The sequence below is a fragment of the Equus asinus genome, chromosome 27 (assembly GCF_041296235.1).
Source record: "Equus asinus isolate D_3611 breed Donkey chromosome 27, EquAss-T2T_v2, whole genome shotgun sequence".
Taxonomy (NCBI): domain Eukaryota; kingdom Metazoa; phylum Chordata; class Mammalia; order Perissodactyla; family Equidae; genus Equus; species Equus asinus.
In genome coordinates this window covers 33,483,578-33,496,071 of record NC_091816.1, presented here as the reverse complement: position 1 = coordinate 33,496,071, position 12,494 = coordinate 33,483,578, and positions in this window count along the sequence as shown.

Genomic DNA, 12,494 nt, shown 5'->3' with positions numbered 1-12,494 from the left:
GAGACCAGAAGGCAGTGGTATGACGTATTCAAAGTCCTGAAGGAAAATAAACGTCAACCAAAATTTTATATCCAGCAAAACTATTCCTTCACAAATGAACAAGAAATTACCAACACATTTGCTGTTAGCTTAAGCCTTTATTCACGTGTAGCAATATGTGTAAAAATTTGGGGGAAACTTTTTGTAAAACCTAAAAGTGTTGTAATATGCACTGAATATACTTCAATTTTGATATTGGACAAAAGATATTGCCATATTCATATAATTATTTCTTTCAAAGACTATGACATGCATCTTAAAATTATTTCAATCATAGAAGAAGAAATTTAAAAGTTGACCCACCAATGACTTTCATAAAAATTCCAAGTAGAGAAAAGAATTATGGCAATGTGCTAATCTGGTCCAAGAGTTTTTGCCTAGAATCCAAATCAGAATGTTTCTTTGTTGATTATGTTTCAGTGCCATAATTTCACCAAAAGTTTTTTGTATGTTTGACTTATGATCTGATGCAATTCTAGGAATTCCTTATGAGTTACATATACTAAAATAGTTAGAATTGTTCTATATTTCTTGTATAAAACACAAACACACACAGTCCATGTTATTTTCTATCACCTTCTACCTAACAGATAAGCAATTGAGTTGACAGTAACTTGACTTGATTACAATGTAATTTCATTGTAATGTAACTACATTATATCATTTTAAAAAATGCCCCAGCTTCTATTGATTTAGTTGGCTCTATTTTCACAGAGGAGTGAATTTAAATACAGAAGCTAGATCATAACAATTGCTACCATTTATTGAGAATCTCCTTGAGCCAGATGTGTGACATTTGTTATTTCTAATTCTCCAACAACCCAGCAGGTGTGTATCATTATTATTCCCATGTCATCGATGAGTAACATAGAGATTAAGTAAATTGCTGAAGCCCATGCTCAGTAAATGATAGGGCTGAGATCTGAAGCTGCACCTCAAGCCTACACACATTCTCATTTACTGCACTGCCAAAATAAGAGGATTTGACCCTAAAACTTGCCTTCTATATCTCTCATGTCCCTGAAACTGCTCTCAATGGAGTCCCCAATGGTCTTTCTGTCACTAAGTTTACAATAGACTTTTTGTCCTTGTCTTAACTGGCCCTTCAACATTTCACATTGTTGACTGCTCCCTCACTTTAAAATAGCTCCTTCTCTTGCCTTCCTTGGCAGCAACACTCTTCTGGTTGCTTCTCACCCACTTGGCCACCCCTTCTCAGTCCCCTGTGTCTGCTGTACCTCCTCCACCTCACTCACGAATGGTGGAGCTCTTGAGAGCTTTGTTGTAAGCTGCTTTGTCTTATCTTTCCTTCATCTGTTCATTCATTCCATAAATAGTTTTTAAACCTCTATGATGTACAAGCGTTTACAAGGCAGGGGGATCCACAGTGAGCAAGAGAGGCAAGCGTTAAAGGGATTGTGACATGATGAAGTACATCCATGAGCCACATAACAACATCTCAGTCAAGGACTGACCTCATATACCAGGGTGGTCCCATAATATTAGTACCATACAGCCCAGGTGTGTAGTAGGCTATACCATCTAGGTGCATGTAAGTGCACTCTATGATGTTGGAACAACAACAAAATCGCTTAATGACGCATTTGTCAGAATGTATTCCTGTAGTTAAGTGACCCATGACCGTACTTCATTACAATTGGGAAAGTGCTCTAAAAGCAGCAGTAGGGGGGGTGCAACCAGGAGATGTAGCAGAGAAAGTGGACACAACCTTGGACTGAGGTGAGGTGGAGGTGCCGCTCTAGGGAAATTTTCCTGAGGAAGTAACATTTAAGTTGACATTTGAAGGGTGAGGGAGAGTTACCTAGTGGAACAGAAAGAATTTTTCTGGCAACGAAAACAGCTGACGAGAAGGCCATGAGCTGTAAGAGTCAGGAATTTCTGAGGAGCTCAGGAAAGGGCAGAACCAGGAGCAGAGGCTGGAAAATAGGTGAGGGAATAATCGTACAGCACTCTATAGACTACAGTAAGGATTCTGCATGTTCCCCAAGGATTGCAGAGTCATTGAAGGACTTTAAGCAGGAGAGTGACACGATCTTATTTGTGTTTTGACAAAACCACTCTGGCTGCAGCAGTAAGAATAGTTTGGGGATGGGCGTGGCAAAAGGCACCGTCATTTTGGGTCTGGCTTACTTCTATAGTCTTCAACATATTTTCTTCACGTACATGATTGCTCTTCTCCAGTGCAGCTGCCAACATGATCTTTTTATCCCCTTCAATATTTTTATTGCATTTTTTTTAATTCAAGAGTAATACAGGAATGAATGCTCATTGTAAAAACAATTTTAAGCACGTGGAATAAAAGGTGAGCATCTACCTTGACTCTCCATGACAAAGCCATTCCTCTCCCCAGAAGCGAGAATTGATCTAGATCCTTTTCTGTACACTTCCATGTGGGGGTACAAAATGCACATACTATTTTCAAGACGTTTTGGACCACCTATTTCCATACGACAATGTTGTTGTCAATATAAACCCATCATTACTAAGGACAGTTGTAGCTGTGCTGGTGGACTCTTACGGGAACTCTCACAGTAATTTCTTGTTTTGGGGTCCCAAGTATTTAAAGAACCTCCTGCTTCAAATATATTGTGGATGTTGTGAAAGGAAATAGTATTGATCAGGTAACCAGCTGTAGTAGTCTACTCAGGCTGCCATAACAAAATACCACAGACAGGGGGCTTAAATGACAGAAATGTATTGCCTCACAGCTCTGGAGGCTGGAAGTCCCAGTTCGAGGGGCCAGCAGATTCCGTTTCCGGTGAGATCTCTCTTCCTGGCTTGCAGACAGCTATCTTCTCGCTGTGTCCTCATATGGCCTTTTCTCTGTACACATGCAGAAGACAGATTTCTGGTGTCTCTTCTTATAAGGATACCAGTCCTATCGGATTAGGGCCCCACCGTTATGACCTTGTGAGCCTCAATTACCTCCTTAAAGACCAAAACTAGTCCCACTGGTAGTTGGGACTTGAACAGATGAATTTTAAGGGGACAAAATTCAGGCCGTAACACCTGTCCACTACTACTTTCTTTTAGTCCATGCCGTTGGAGTCCATATTTCTCCTTCTGTCTCGCAAGACTAGGAGGTGAAATGTTCAGCTGCTATCAGCCTTCACTTTAACTTAGCACAAAAAACTGACTTGGGGTGACAGGTTGTTGGCAACCAGTTGGGTATTAAAAACCGGACTCACTTTTTTACCAAGCACAGCCCTTAAGTCCCACATCAACAATTCTGCTGAGTTCAGCTGATCCTACAAACAATGTTGCTCCATACTTGAACTGTGTAACTTCACAGGCTGAGAGAAGGGTTCTGTCATAACAAGTAGTCCTGGGATGCCAAAATGCAGGAACCTCAGCTTTCACTTCCAGACAGTATTCAACACAACTGAGAGAGGTGTCCATAGCTCTAATAAGATTACTTTGATCAGTGCTCAAATTATGCATTTTCTGTCTGCAATCCCATACCCCACCCCAGGCAGGCATCGAATTGCAGAAACCAGGGTCCCAGATGGTCCAGTGGAGTTAGCCACATGTCTGATACTCACAGAAGCTAATTAGCTTGAATTTCCAAAGTCTCCATTCTGATGCTTTTCATTAATTTTATAATCAATAAACAATGTTTTGAATATCTACTTATTAAAACCAATGAAATTTTTGCTGGCCTAATGCTCCAATTAGAATTTTTTTAAATAATTGATATTGAATTATGAATCATCTAAGTAATTTCTCTTCTAGAAAATATAAATAAAAATACTAATTAAAAATTGAAATTAAAGAAAAGAATTAAAAAATTATATTGCTATAAAACATAAGTAAAACTGTTGGGTGCTTCTGCCCTAAAAGAGAAAATAAAGACCGTCATTGATCGCACAGGCACTTCCAACAGTGCTTCAGAGAAGAGCTCTATCTAAGGTGTTTTGTAAAACCCCTTTTATATAACTTTTTAATCTAGATTTTATATGAAAAGTCGCCTAAAAATTTAAATGGGAATATAGATAACACTTTCCTCCACAATTTAAAAGTAGTCTTTTCATTTTCTCTCAATTTTTTTTCTTTCAAATCTTTCCATTTTACGCTCACTTTTTATTTGGTCCTTTTCAGTTCTTCAGGACTGTGAAATTGAGTACTGCTCTCAGAAGTGTCATATTTATAGCCCTCTTACCTGGCTGACTTATCATGTCTCCTCTTTACTACTGAGTTGTTAAGGAGTAGAGGTTAAGGGAAAGTGACAGGAAAAAGAAAAGAAGAATGTTGAATACACTAATGGTGTTTGTATTTACATGAAATAATAATGTCCAGGTCTCTTTGTTTTACCCTGTTAATCCTTTCTTTATCAGCAATTGAAACATGCATTTTAAAAATACCTTAAAAAAGATATTTTTAAAAGATTAGGTGACACATTGCCATAGGATCCAGAAATTCCACTTCTGGGTATATAACCAAAAGAATTGAAAGAAAGATTTTGAAGAGATATTTGTCCATAGTGGTAGGAGCCAAATGGTAGAAGTGACCCAAGTGTCCATCAATGGGTGAATGGACAAATAAAATGTGGTCCATTCATACAATGAAATATTACTCAGCCTTAAAGAGGAAGGAAATTCTGACACCAGCTACAACATGGGTGAACCCTGAGGACATTATGCTGAGTGAAATAAGCCAGACACAAAAGGACAAATACTGTATGATTCTGCTTCTATGAGGTACCTGAAGTAATCAGATTCAGAGACAGAAAGTAGAATGATCGTTGCCTGGGGCTGGGGAGAGGAAGGGCTGGGAAGTTAGTGTTTGGTGGACACAGAGTTTCCGTGTTGCAAGACGAAAAATGAACATATTTAACACTGTACCTTGCACAACCACAGGGTCTGTAGCACAAGAATGTGAATACTTAGCACCACTAAACTTTATACTAGCGATAGCGTGATTTATAATAAGACATACTATGTATTTGATCTTCTTCCCCATTTTGAAGAAATGGCACAGAGCTCCTAAAACTCTGGGAACTTCCTGGGAGGAGAGCAATTAAAGTGTCTTTGGTTATGTTAATAGGGTAAGTATTGGACCTAAGGATGGGTGCTGCTTGCCAGGGAGCCAAACATGAGATTTGAGGGTTGAAAGTTTCAGCCCCACACCCTGACCTCTGGGAGGATGAGGCAAAGATTTAAATCATGTTGAATATTTTTTGGAAGCAGCATGTTTTTTGCTAGATGCAGCATTGTGTTTAGTCTGGATCCTAAAATAAGTCAGAATTTCTTGGACTAGTATTCCTTAGTCTTGTCCTGTTTCCAATTGAATTAGACACCTGGATGTGGTTTTGAGCTAAAACAAAATACCTGGACATAGTTATAAGCTAGAATAATCATCGTCATCAGTTTCTCGCTTTTTGTGAACAATTGAATAGTTACAATAACTTATTCTGTTTCCAATGAATATGGTGGATTAGGTATCATCCTATTGAAAAGAAGCTAAAAATGGAGTACAAAATATTAAAACAAAGCTTTAAGGAGCTGGAAAGCGGTGAGAACCAATCTGACAGAAATCTGTGTACGTAGCTTCTGCCCTGACATAATTTAGCGCATCAGTCATTGAGGTTATTGAGCATCAGTGTTCTTGGACTGATCCAAGGTAGGGAGTCTAATCACAGACTCTGTCCCGTAAAATCGGGACTTCACAAGGCTCCACCAGAACTAAATCCACCCCACCTCACCCTCTAGGACTCTCCAAGGAATGTTACTTTGGCTCAGAATAGACCAGTTTGGGAAATGGAAATCTGTCTCTGAGAAGCTGTAATCATACAGATTTCTGTGCAAAATTCACATTACCTGGGTGCTGCAAAACACAGCAACCTATGTATTTATTTGGAGTAATCTGAGGCTGATGGTACATCCAGGCACTTGGCAGAAGTAAACACAGACTCTGGAACACATACTTTATTATAGGCATCAAAGAATTTTGACAAATAAGTTTCCGAGGCAAGAGAGTAGTTCATTGCTAAAAAATATCAATAGGCATTGACACATAGGCAGAAACAAGCTCCATAAAAGGAAGAATCAGAAGAAACTGTAATAAACAGGAGCAAACAAATTCTGTGATATTCTTCCCCAAAACTCATAACACAAGTCCAATCAAGAGAAAAACTTCAGACAACCCCAAATTGAGGAACGTTCTACAAATACCTGGCCAGCATGCCTCAAAATTGTCAAGATCATGAAAGACTAGAAAAGACCAAGAAACTGTCAGGCAGGGTGTAAGGAGAGCTGGTGGCTAAATGCACTATGGTATCCTGGATGGGATCCTGGGACAGAAAAAGGACATTAGTGGGAAACGTAGTGAAATCCAAATAAAGTCTTGAGTTTAATTAATAGTAATGGATCAATATTAATTTCTTAGTTTTGACAAATTTAACATGGTTCTATAAGATGTTGCGTTAGGGGAAACTGGGTGAAGCATATTTGTGAACTCTCTAGTACTACCTTTGAAATTTTCCCATAAACCTTTAACTATTCCAAAGAAACCCCATATTGTATATAAAAACACAGAAATCTTCAGAATGAAAAATATAATCATTGAAATTAAAATAAAATTGATGATATATAGATTCCAGACTATACTCAAAGAATGAATTAGTGAAATACATGAAGCAAAAACGGATGGAATTATTAAGAGAAATCAGAGTGGGGAAATTTAACTTATCTACTCAGAAATGAAGAGTTTAAGCAGACCAAAAAGCGATGAGTATTTTTTTACTTTAACTAACATAATCAACCCTTAATTTAATAGAGAATGTATTTTATTTTATGGTATTAGTGGAATATCTAAGAAAGTCTTGAAAAACACCATTAATATTGTTTTATGGAGGCAGAACATTGTACTACTGCCTTTTATCACTCCATATTAAAATGATGTTTTACATGTCGTCTTGTTCATTTTTCACCACTGTATAGTGTTCTCTTCTGTAAAAACTACAGTTAATTTAGCACATCTCCCATTTACGGTCATCTAGATTGTTTCCAGTTATTTTCCTATTTCTTGACCCTTGCAATTAAATTAGAAATCAGCAAATTCACTTTGAGAGACATATTTTATGAAAGAAATTTCCAACTTGTGTACAAAAAATACGCTTACAAGAATATCTTTGTAGCTTTGTGATTTTCTCCTTCACTAATGCTTAGCTTAGTGTGTGGGGTTTTTTGTTGCCATGTGGAGCCTCTGCCAAGCACCAGTAGGTAAAGATATGGAATCCTCATATCTTCAAGGAATGGGCCTGCCTTGTTACCCTGTCCACTCTAGCCATTGACCACTAGCACGGCCTGGTGTAGATATGGCCATAAACTTCAGATCTCAGTGGCTGGGGCCCTTGGTCAACTCTGCTCCATGTGGTTTGAGGCTTGTGTAGTGCGTTCCTGTGTACCATTCATAGGCACCATTTTCATGATGCAGTTTATACCATGACCCAGTGGATGTTGTATGGTGCTGTCCCCTCCTAGTCTATCTTCTGAGAGAATACATGGATTTCAGAACCAAGGGGTAAAAGCAGCAGTGGCCTTGCTCACATCACTCCAATGACTCACTTAGGGAATTTGTGTGTCCCATCCGCCACAGTTCTAGGCTCTGTGGGTCTAGAGGTCCTGGCTCCCAGAGGGAAGATGTTTCCAACCAGGGGCACAGTGAGAGTCACACTGAACTTTAAACTGTGGCTGCCACCTGGTCATTTTGCACAACTTGTACCAAAAGCACAACAGGCTATTGATAAGAAAAATAAGCACAGGATGGAAGGCAATAAAGGATAACCAACTGAAGACTTAAAATAGATAATTTTCCATGAGCATATATGCTTCAAAATACTCAAAGCAACAACTCACAAAATTATAAAGGAGAAATAAATGAACAACCATAGTTGGAAATTTGCACACTTCTGTCTCAGAACCTGATAGAAAAAGCAGAGCATAAGATTCTAGAACTATCACAATTACTCAGTGTTCCTTTTATAACTCACCCCACTGCGTGTGTAGACATTTATCACGGACCCTTTGCATCCTCCCAGTGGGAATCAAAGGGCATGAGGAACTGATGCCAACCAATGCGAAGCTTTGGCTAGTGCTTTCTCAGTGAGTGATAAAGTCCTAGAGCCTTGTGTCTTCTGCCTTCATCCATGAGACAGTGTAGGCTAACTTGTTAGCTTGTAAAAACATAAAATCTCAGACTCTACACGGTTCTTGACACAGGCAGAGAGGGTTCATCTCAAACACTGCCATCTCAAGTTTCAGATCTCACTCCTTCCCTGTCAGGTAATTATACCCCTGTATAGTCCTCTCCTCTTGAAACTGGGCTGGCCCTATGAGTCATTGTTGACCAATAAAATGTGGTGGAAGTGACACTGTGGGTCCTCTGAGACTGGGTCATAAGAAACCTTATAGCTTCTGCCTTGGTTTCTCAAAACACTTAGTCTGGGGGAAGCCAGCTATCTATCCTTTAAGAAGCTGAATCACCAGGCTTTGAGGAAGCCCCAAACTAGCCACATGGAGTGGCTGAGAAGGGAAAGAGAGGCTAGCCCAGAGGCCAGTGATTTCAGTCATCCTAGCTCGGATGCCAGACACGTGAGTGGAGAATCCTTCAGATGGTTCCAGTGACTCCAGCCCAGCTGCCACCTGAGTGTAAGTGCATTAGAGAACCCAAATGAGAACCATGCAGCTGAGCCCAGTCAACTCACAAAGCCATCACACGTTGTTTTAAGTCTTGGAGTTACGGGTAGGTAGTTACACAGCCATAGATAACAGGAGCAGGGAATGAAGAAGTCAGGATCAGGAGAGGAGCTAAGCATGAGTGGGCAAGTGAAGTCTGGCTTCAGCCTAACTCCACAGGGAGCTCTTGAGTGAAAACTGTCCTTGATTCTCTGTGCTGCCTTGAAGCAAGGGAGCAGGGCTTTTGAACTCAACCTCCCCCACCCAAGAGACAGTCATTGGCCGAGGGATGGGTATGGAAGGTAGTACAACTCCCAGCAAGGGCCTCAGCAGCACAAGAACAATCCCCTGGAGCCGATGTAGCCTTTAGCCACAGCACCTGTAGTATCAGGAAACGGGCACAGCAACCAGTGAACAGGGCTCTGGGCAAACACCAAGGTAGCTACCACATTCTCTCGTGACAGCATCTTCTTCCCAAACTCCAACTCTTGTCTGAGTCATGGAAGTAACATCTAAGTCATCTCCCTATTCCACCTTTACCTCCTTCCAATCTTCATACAGCCTCCAGAATGACCTATTGCCCTGAATGTAACCTGGGCACTCGGATTGAAACCTTCCACTGGACTCCCATTGTCCTTATAGAAGTCCAAACTCCTTGCCCTGCCACACCATGAGCCTGCTGACCTGGCCCTGCCCAGCTCTTCCTGCGCTACCTGCACCACTCTCCCCCACGCTGGCCTTCTTAAGGTTGTGACTCTGCAGGCTATGTGTTGGCTCTGACAGAGCCTTTCACGAGTTATAGCTCTTCCAGGAGCATTCTCCCAGCTTTTCTGGCATGAGGGATGGAGAGAGTGCGAAAGAGAGTTACAGTGAGGGAGGAAAGGGGTGAGGGAGGGAGGAAAGGAGGGGAGAAAATGAGGGAGGGAGAGAGAGTGAGTGAGTAAACAAAAACGTTTTTACTCAGGAGAAAAACTAAAATCTGTCTTAAGAGGAAAGAGTAATCTCAGTCAGTTGCAGCATTCAAAGAAAATTATTTCTGTAAATAAACAGGGATAATACAGGAAAAATGTTTAACAGCTGGTGTGGCACAGACATCAACCTATGAGAATGGGCATCAGCTGAGGTTTGGGGGATGGGGGTGGACGCCCTGGTGTTAACCCTTTAGTTGCTGGGTCATAAGGAAGCTAGACGGAAAGGGGTAGAGACAGTGGGAAGAGATGGGCAGCAAATGCTAGGTTGGTTCAAAACAGCAGCTATTTTTCAAATGACCCAGAAGTATTCCAATATTTCAAGAACCACTGTCACAGCACCAAAGTGTCCTAGCTTGAATATAGCCCCTCAATAGAGAATTTTTAACCAATGTGAGATCCTGCAATATATACAATTTAGTACCCTACTTTTTTCGGTTTAAAGGTATATTGTGAGCCTTTTCCCAGGGTGGGCCCTTCTCTGTTTATCTCTGTGCTTCCAGAAAGGATTTGAGGCAATTCAGTTTTGAATCAGAATAAGAGTGTTAAAGAGACACTTGCTTGAGCCCTCAGAAAATTCTTTTGAAAAATCTGCTTCCTAATAGGGTACCTCTCTCCCTTTTGTAAGTCTATTTGGTTCACTGCTGTATCTCTAGACCCCTCCACTGTGCCTGTCTCATTGGACATGGTAAATAAGCATGGGTTGAATAAATGAAGGAAGAGAGAGATAAATGCGGTCAAAATAACAAGGGATGGGGAGAGAAGCTAACTTACAGTTTTTAATTGCAATTCATTGGGTAACTGAAAACAACAACATAAAAAAGTAGCACTTACATAGAAGCGATTCCCAGGTGATCTGTCTTACAATTTTTTGTCTGTTTAATACAGGAAAGGGCAGAAGCGTCTGGTTCTCTGATTGAGTTTTATGTAGATCCTAGTAGGATTAAAGATAAGGGGGCATGTATTTCTTGGCACTGAAGCGAAATGACTAATCAAGGTAAAAACTTCCCTCCTAATGAATCCTTATCTTTTTTTTAAATGCTTTTTGGTGAGGAAGATTGGCCCTGAGCTAACACCTGTTGTCAATCTTCCTTTTTTTTTTCTCCCCAAAGCCCCAGTACATAGTTGTATATCCTAGGTGTGGGTCATGCTAGTTCTTCTGTGTGGGATGCTGCCACAGCATGGCTTAATGAGCGGGGTGTATATCTATGCCCAGGATCCAAACCAGCAAACCCCGGGCTGCCAAAGCACCACTAGGCCATGGGGCGGACCCCTAATCCTTATCTTATTTGAACTCATATTTGAGTTCATTAGAATAAGAACATTACTTCTTCCAGCAGCTATAAAATTTCATTTTCATTTCTGTAAAACATTACCAAGATACAAAACTAAAATAATTCATTATTGTTCTTTCAAATAATTTCACTTCTTCAGTTTTCTTGCCCTCTGCTTTTTCTTCCCTTTCCTGTCATTCATTTATTTCAGTTCACATATTTATGGTTTTTACATTTTTTTAGTTTGTGAGAATAAGCATGTTAGTTATTCTATACCATCAAATAATATTCTCACTTTAAAACACATAAAACCTTTATTCTTTTACATTTTAAGTTTGAGAGAAGTGTATTTTGCTATTATTATTCAAGAGAAATGCCATATTTACTTCTGATATTAATAGAGAGTTATATTTGTTGCTTGAAAATTATAAAGTTTTCTTTTAGATTTAATGTGCATTAGTCAAGTTTCTCTCCACTATTTCTTTTTGGTTTTGTAGAAACGCTATAAAGGAAAATGCAACTCAGTCTTCACCTTTGAAATTCATAACTCCTAGGAAACCCACATCCACTTCTGCCCTAAATGTTTACACTGTGCTGTTGAGAATGGAAGATTCCAGAGGGAACTTCAGACTCTGGGGCAGCAAGGTTTCCTTCTGAAGCACTGGGTCTTTCATCTGACTTGTCGGCCAGGACTTCTCAGAGATGTGCACATCTCGATTCCTGTCCAGGCACTGTCAGCTTGTCAGGAAGAATCCTGTGAAAAGCCCGCCACCTGCTGAGCTGAAGTGTGCGTCTCACAGAAGTCAATATTTCCAGCTTTTCCTTTGTCCTGAGTGTGTATAAAAGGGCTCTCTGGCATACATCCCTTTTAAAGCAGGTGAGCATTGGTGGAGAAAAATGGCTTTCATCTTTCATCCTTCTGAGGAGAGTAAAACTGTAGAATCAAAGATAAGTTATTTTAGAATTTACTAGATCTTTTCTTTAGATTAAATTATTTTATTAAAAACCCTGAATAGAAATACAATGACCAAAAATAAAACTGGAACGTAGAGTACAAAGGTGTTTCTTTGAATTCATTAATTTTAATTGCGTTTGTTCTTAATAATGAGATGTACAGTCCTTAGCTTAGATGACAGACTGTCCTGATGTGAAGAGGTATTGAATCAAAGTGGCAGGGGTTCATTACCATATATCTGAAGCCTTATGCAGTTCCTGGTACACAGAAAGTACTCGATAAATGTCTGTGGAAGGAATGTAGAATGAACACAGCAAACACACTGGACCTGATGTCAAGAGACCTGAGTTCCAGGACCGATACTAATTTAAGTGGCCACATGATTTTGAGCTGTTTGCCTTATTTCTCTAATCCGTAAAACAAATGTGTTGGATCAGTTGATAACATCGTTTAAATTTAATATTTTCTTGTATCAGAGATGAGTCTTTTTCAACATGCTGTTGCTCAGTCAAGACTTTTTTCTTTTAAATTTTTTTTGTTTTAACAACACGTTTTGATACAG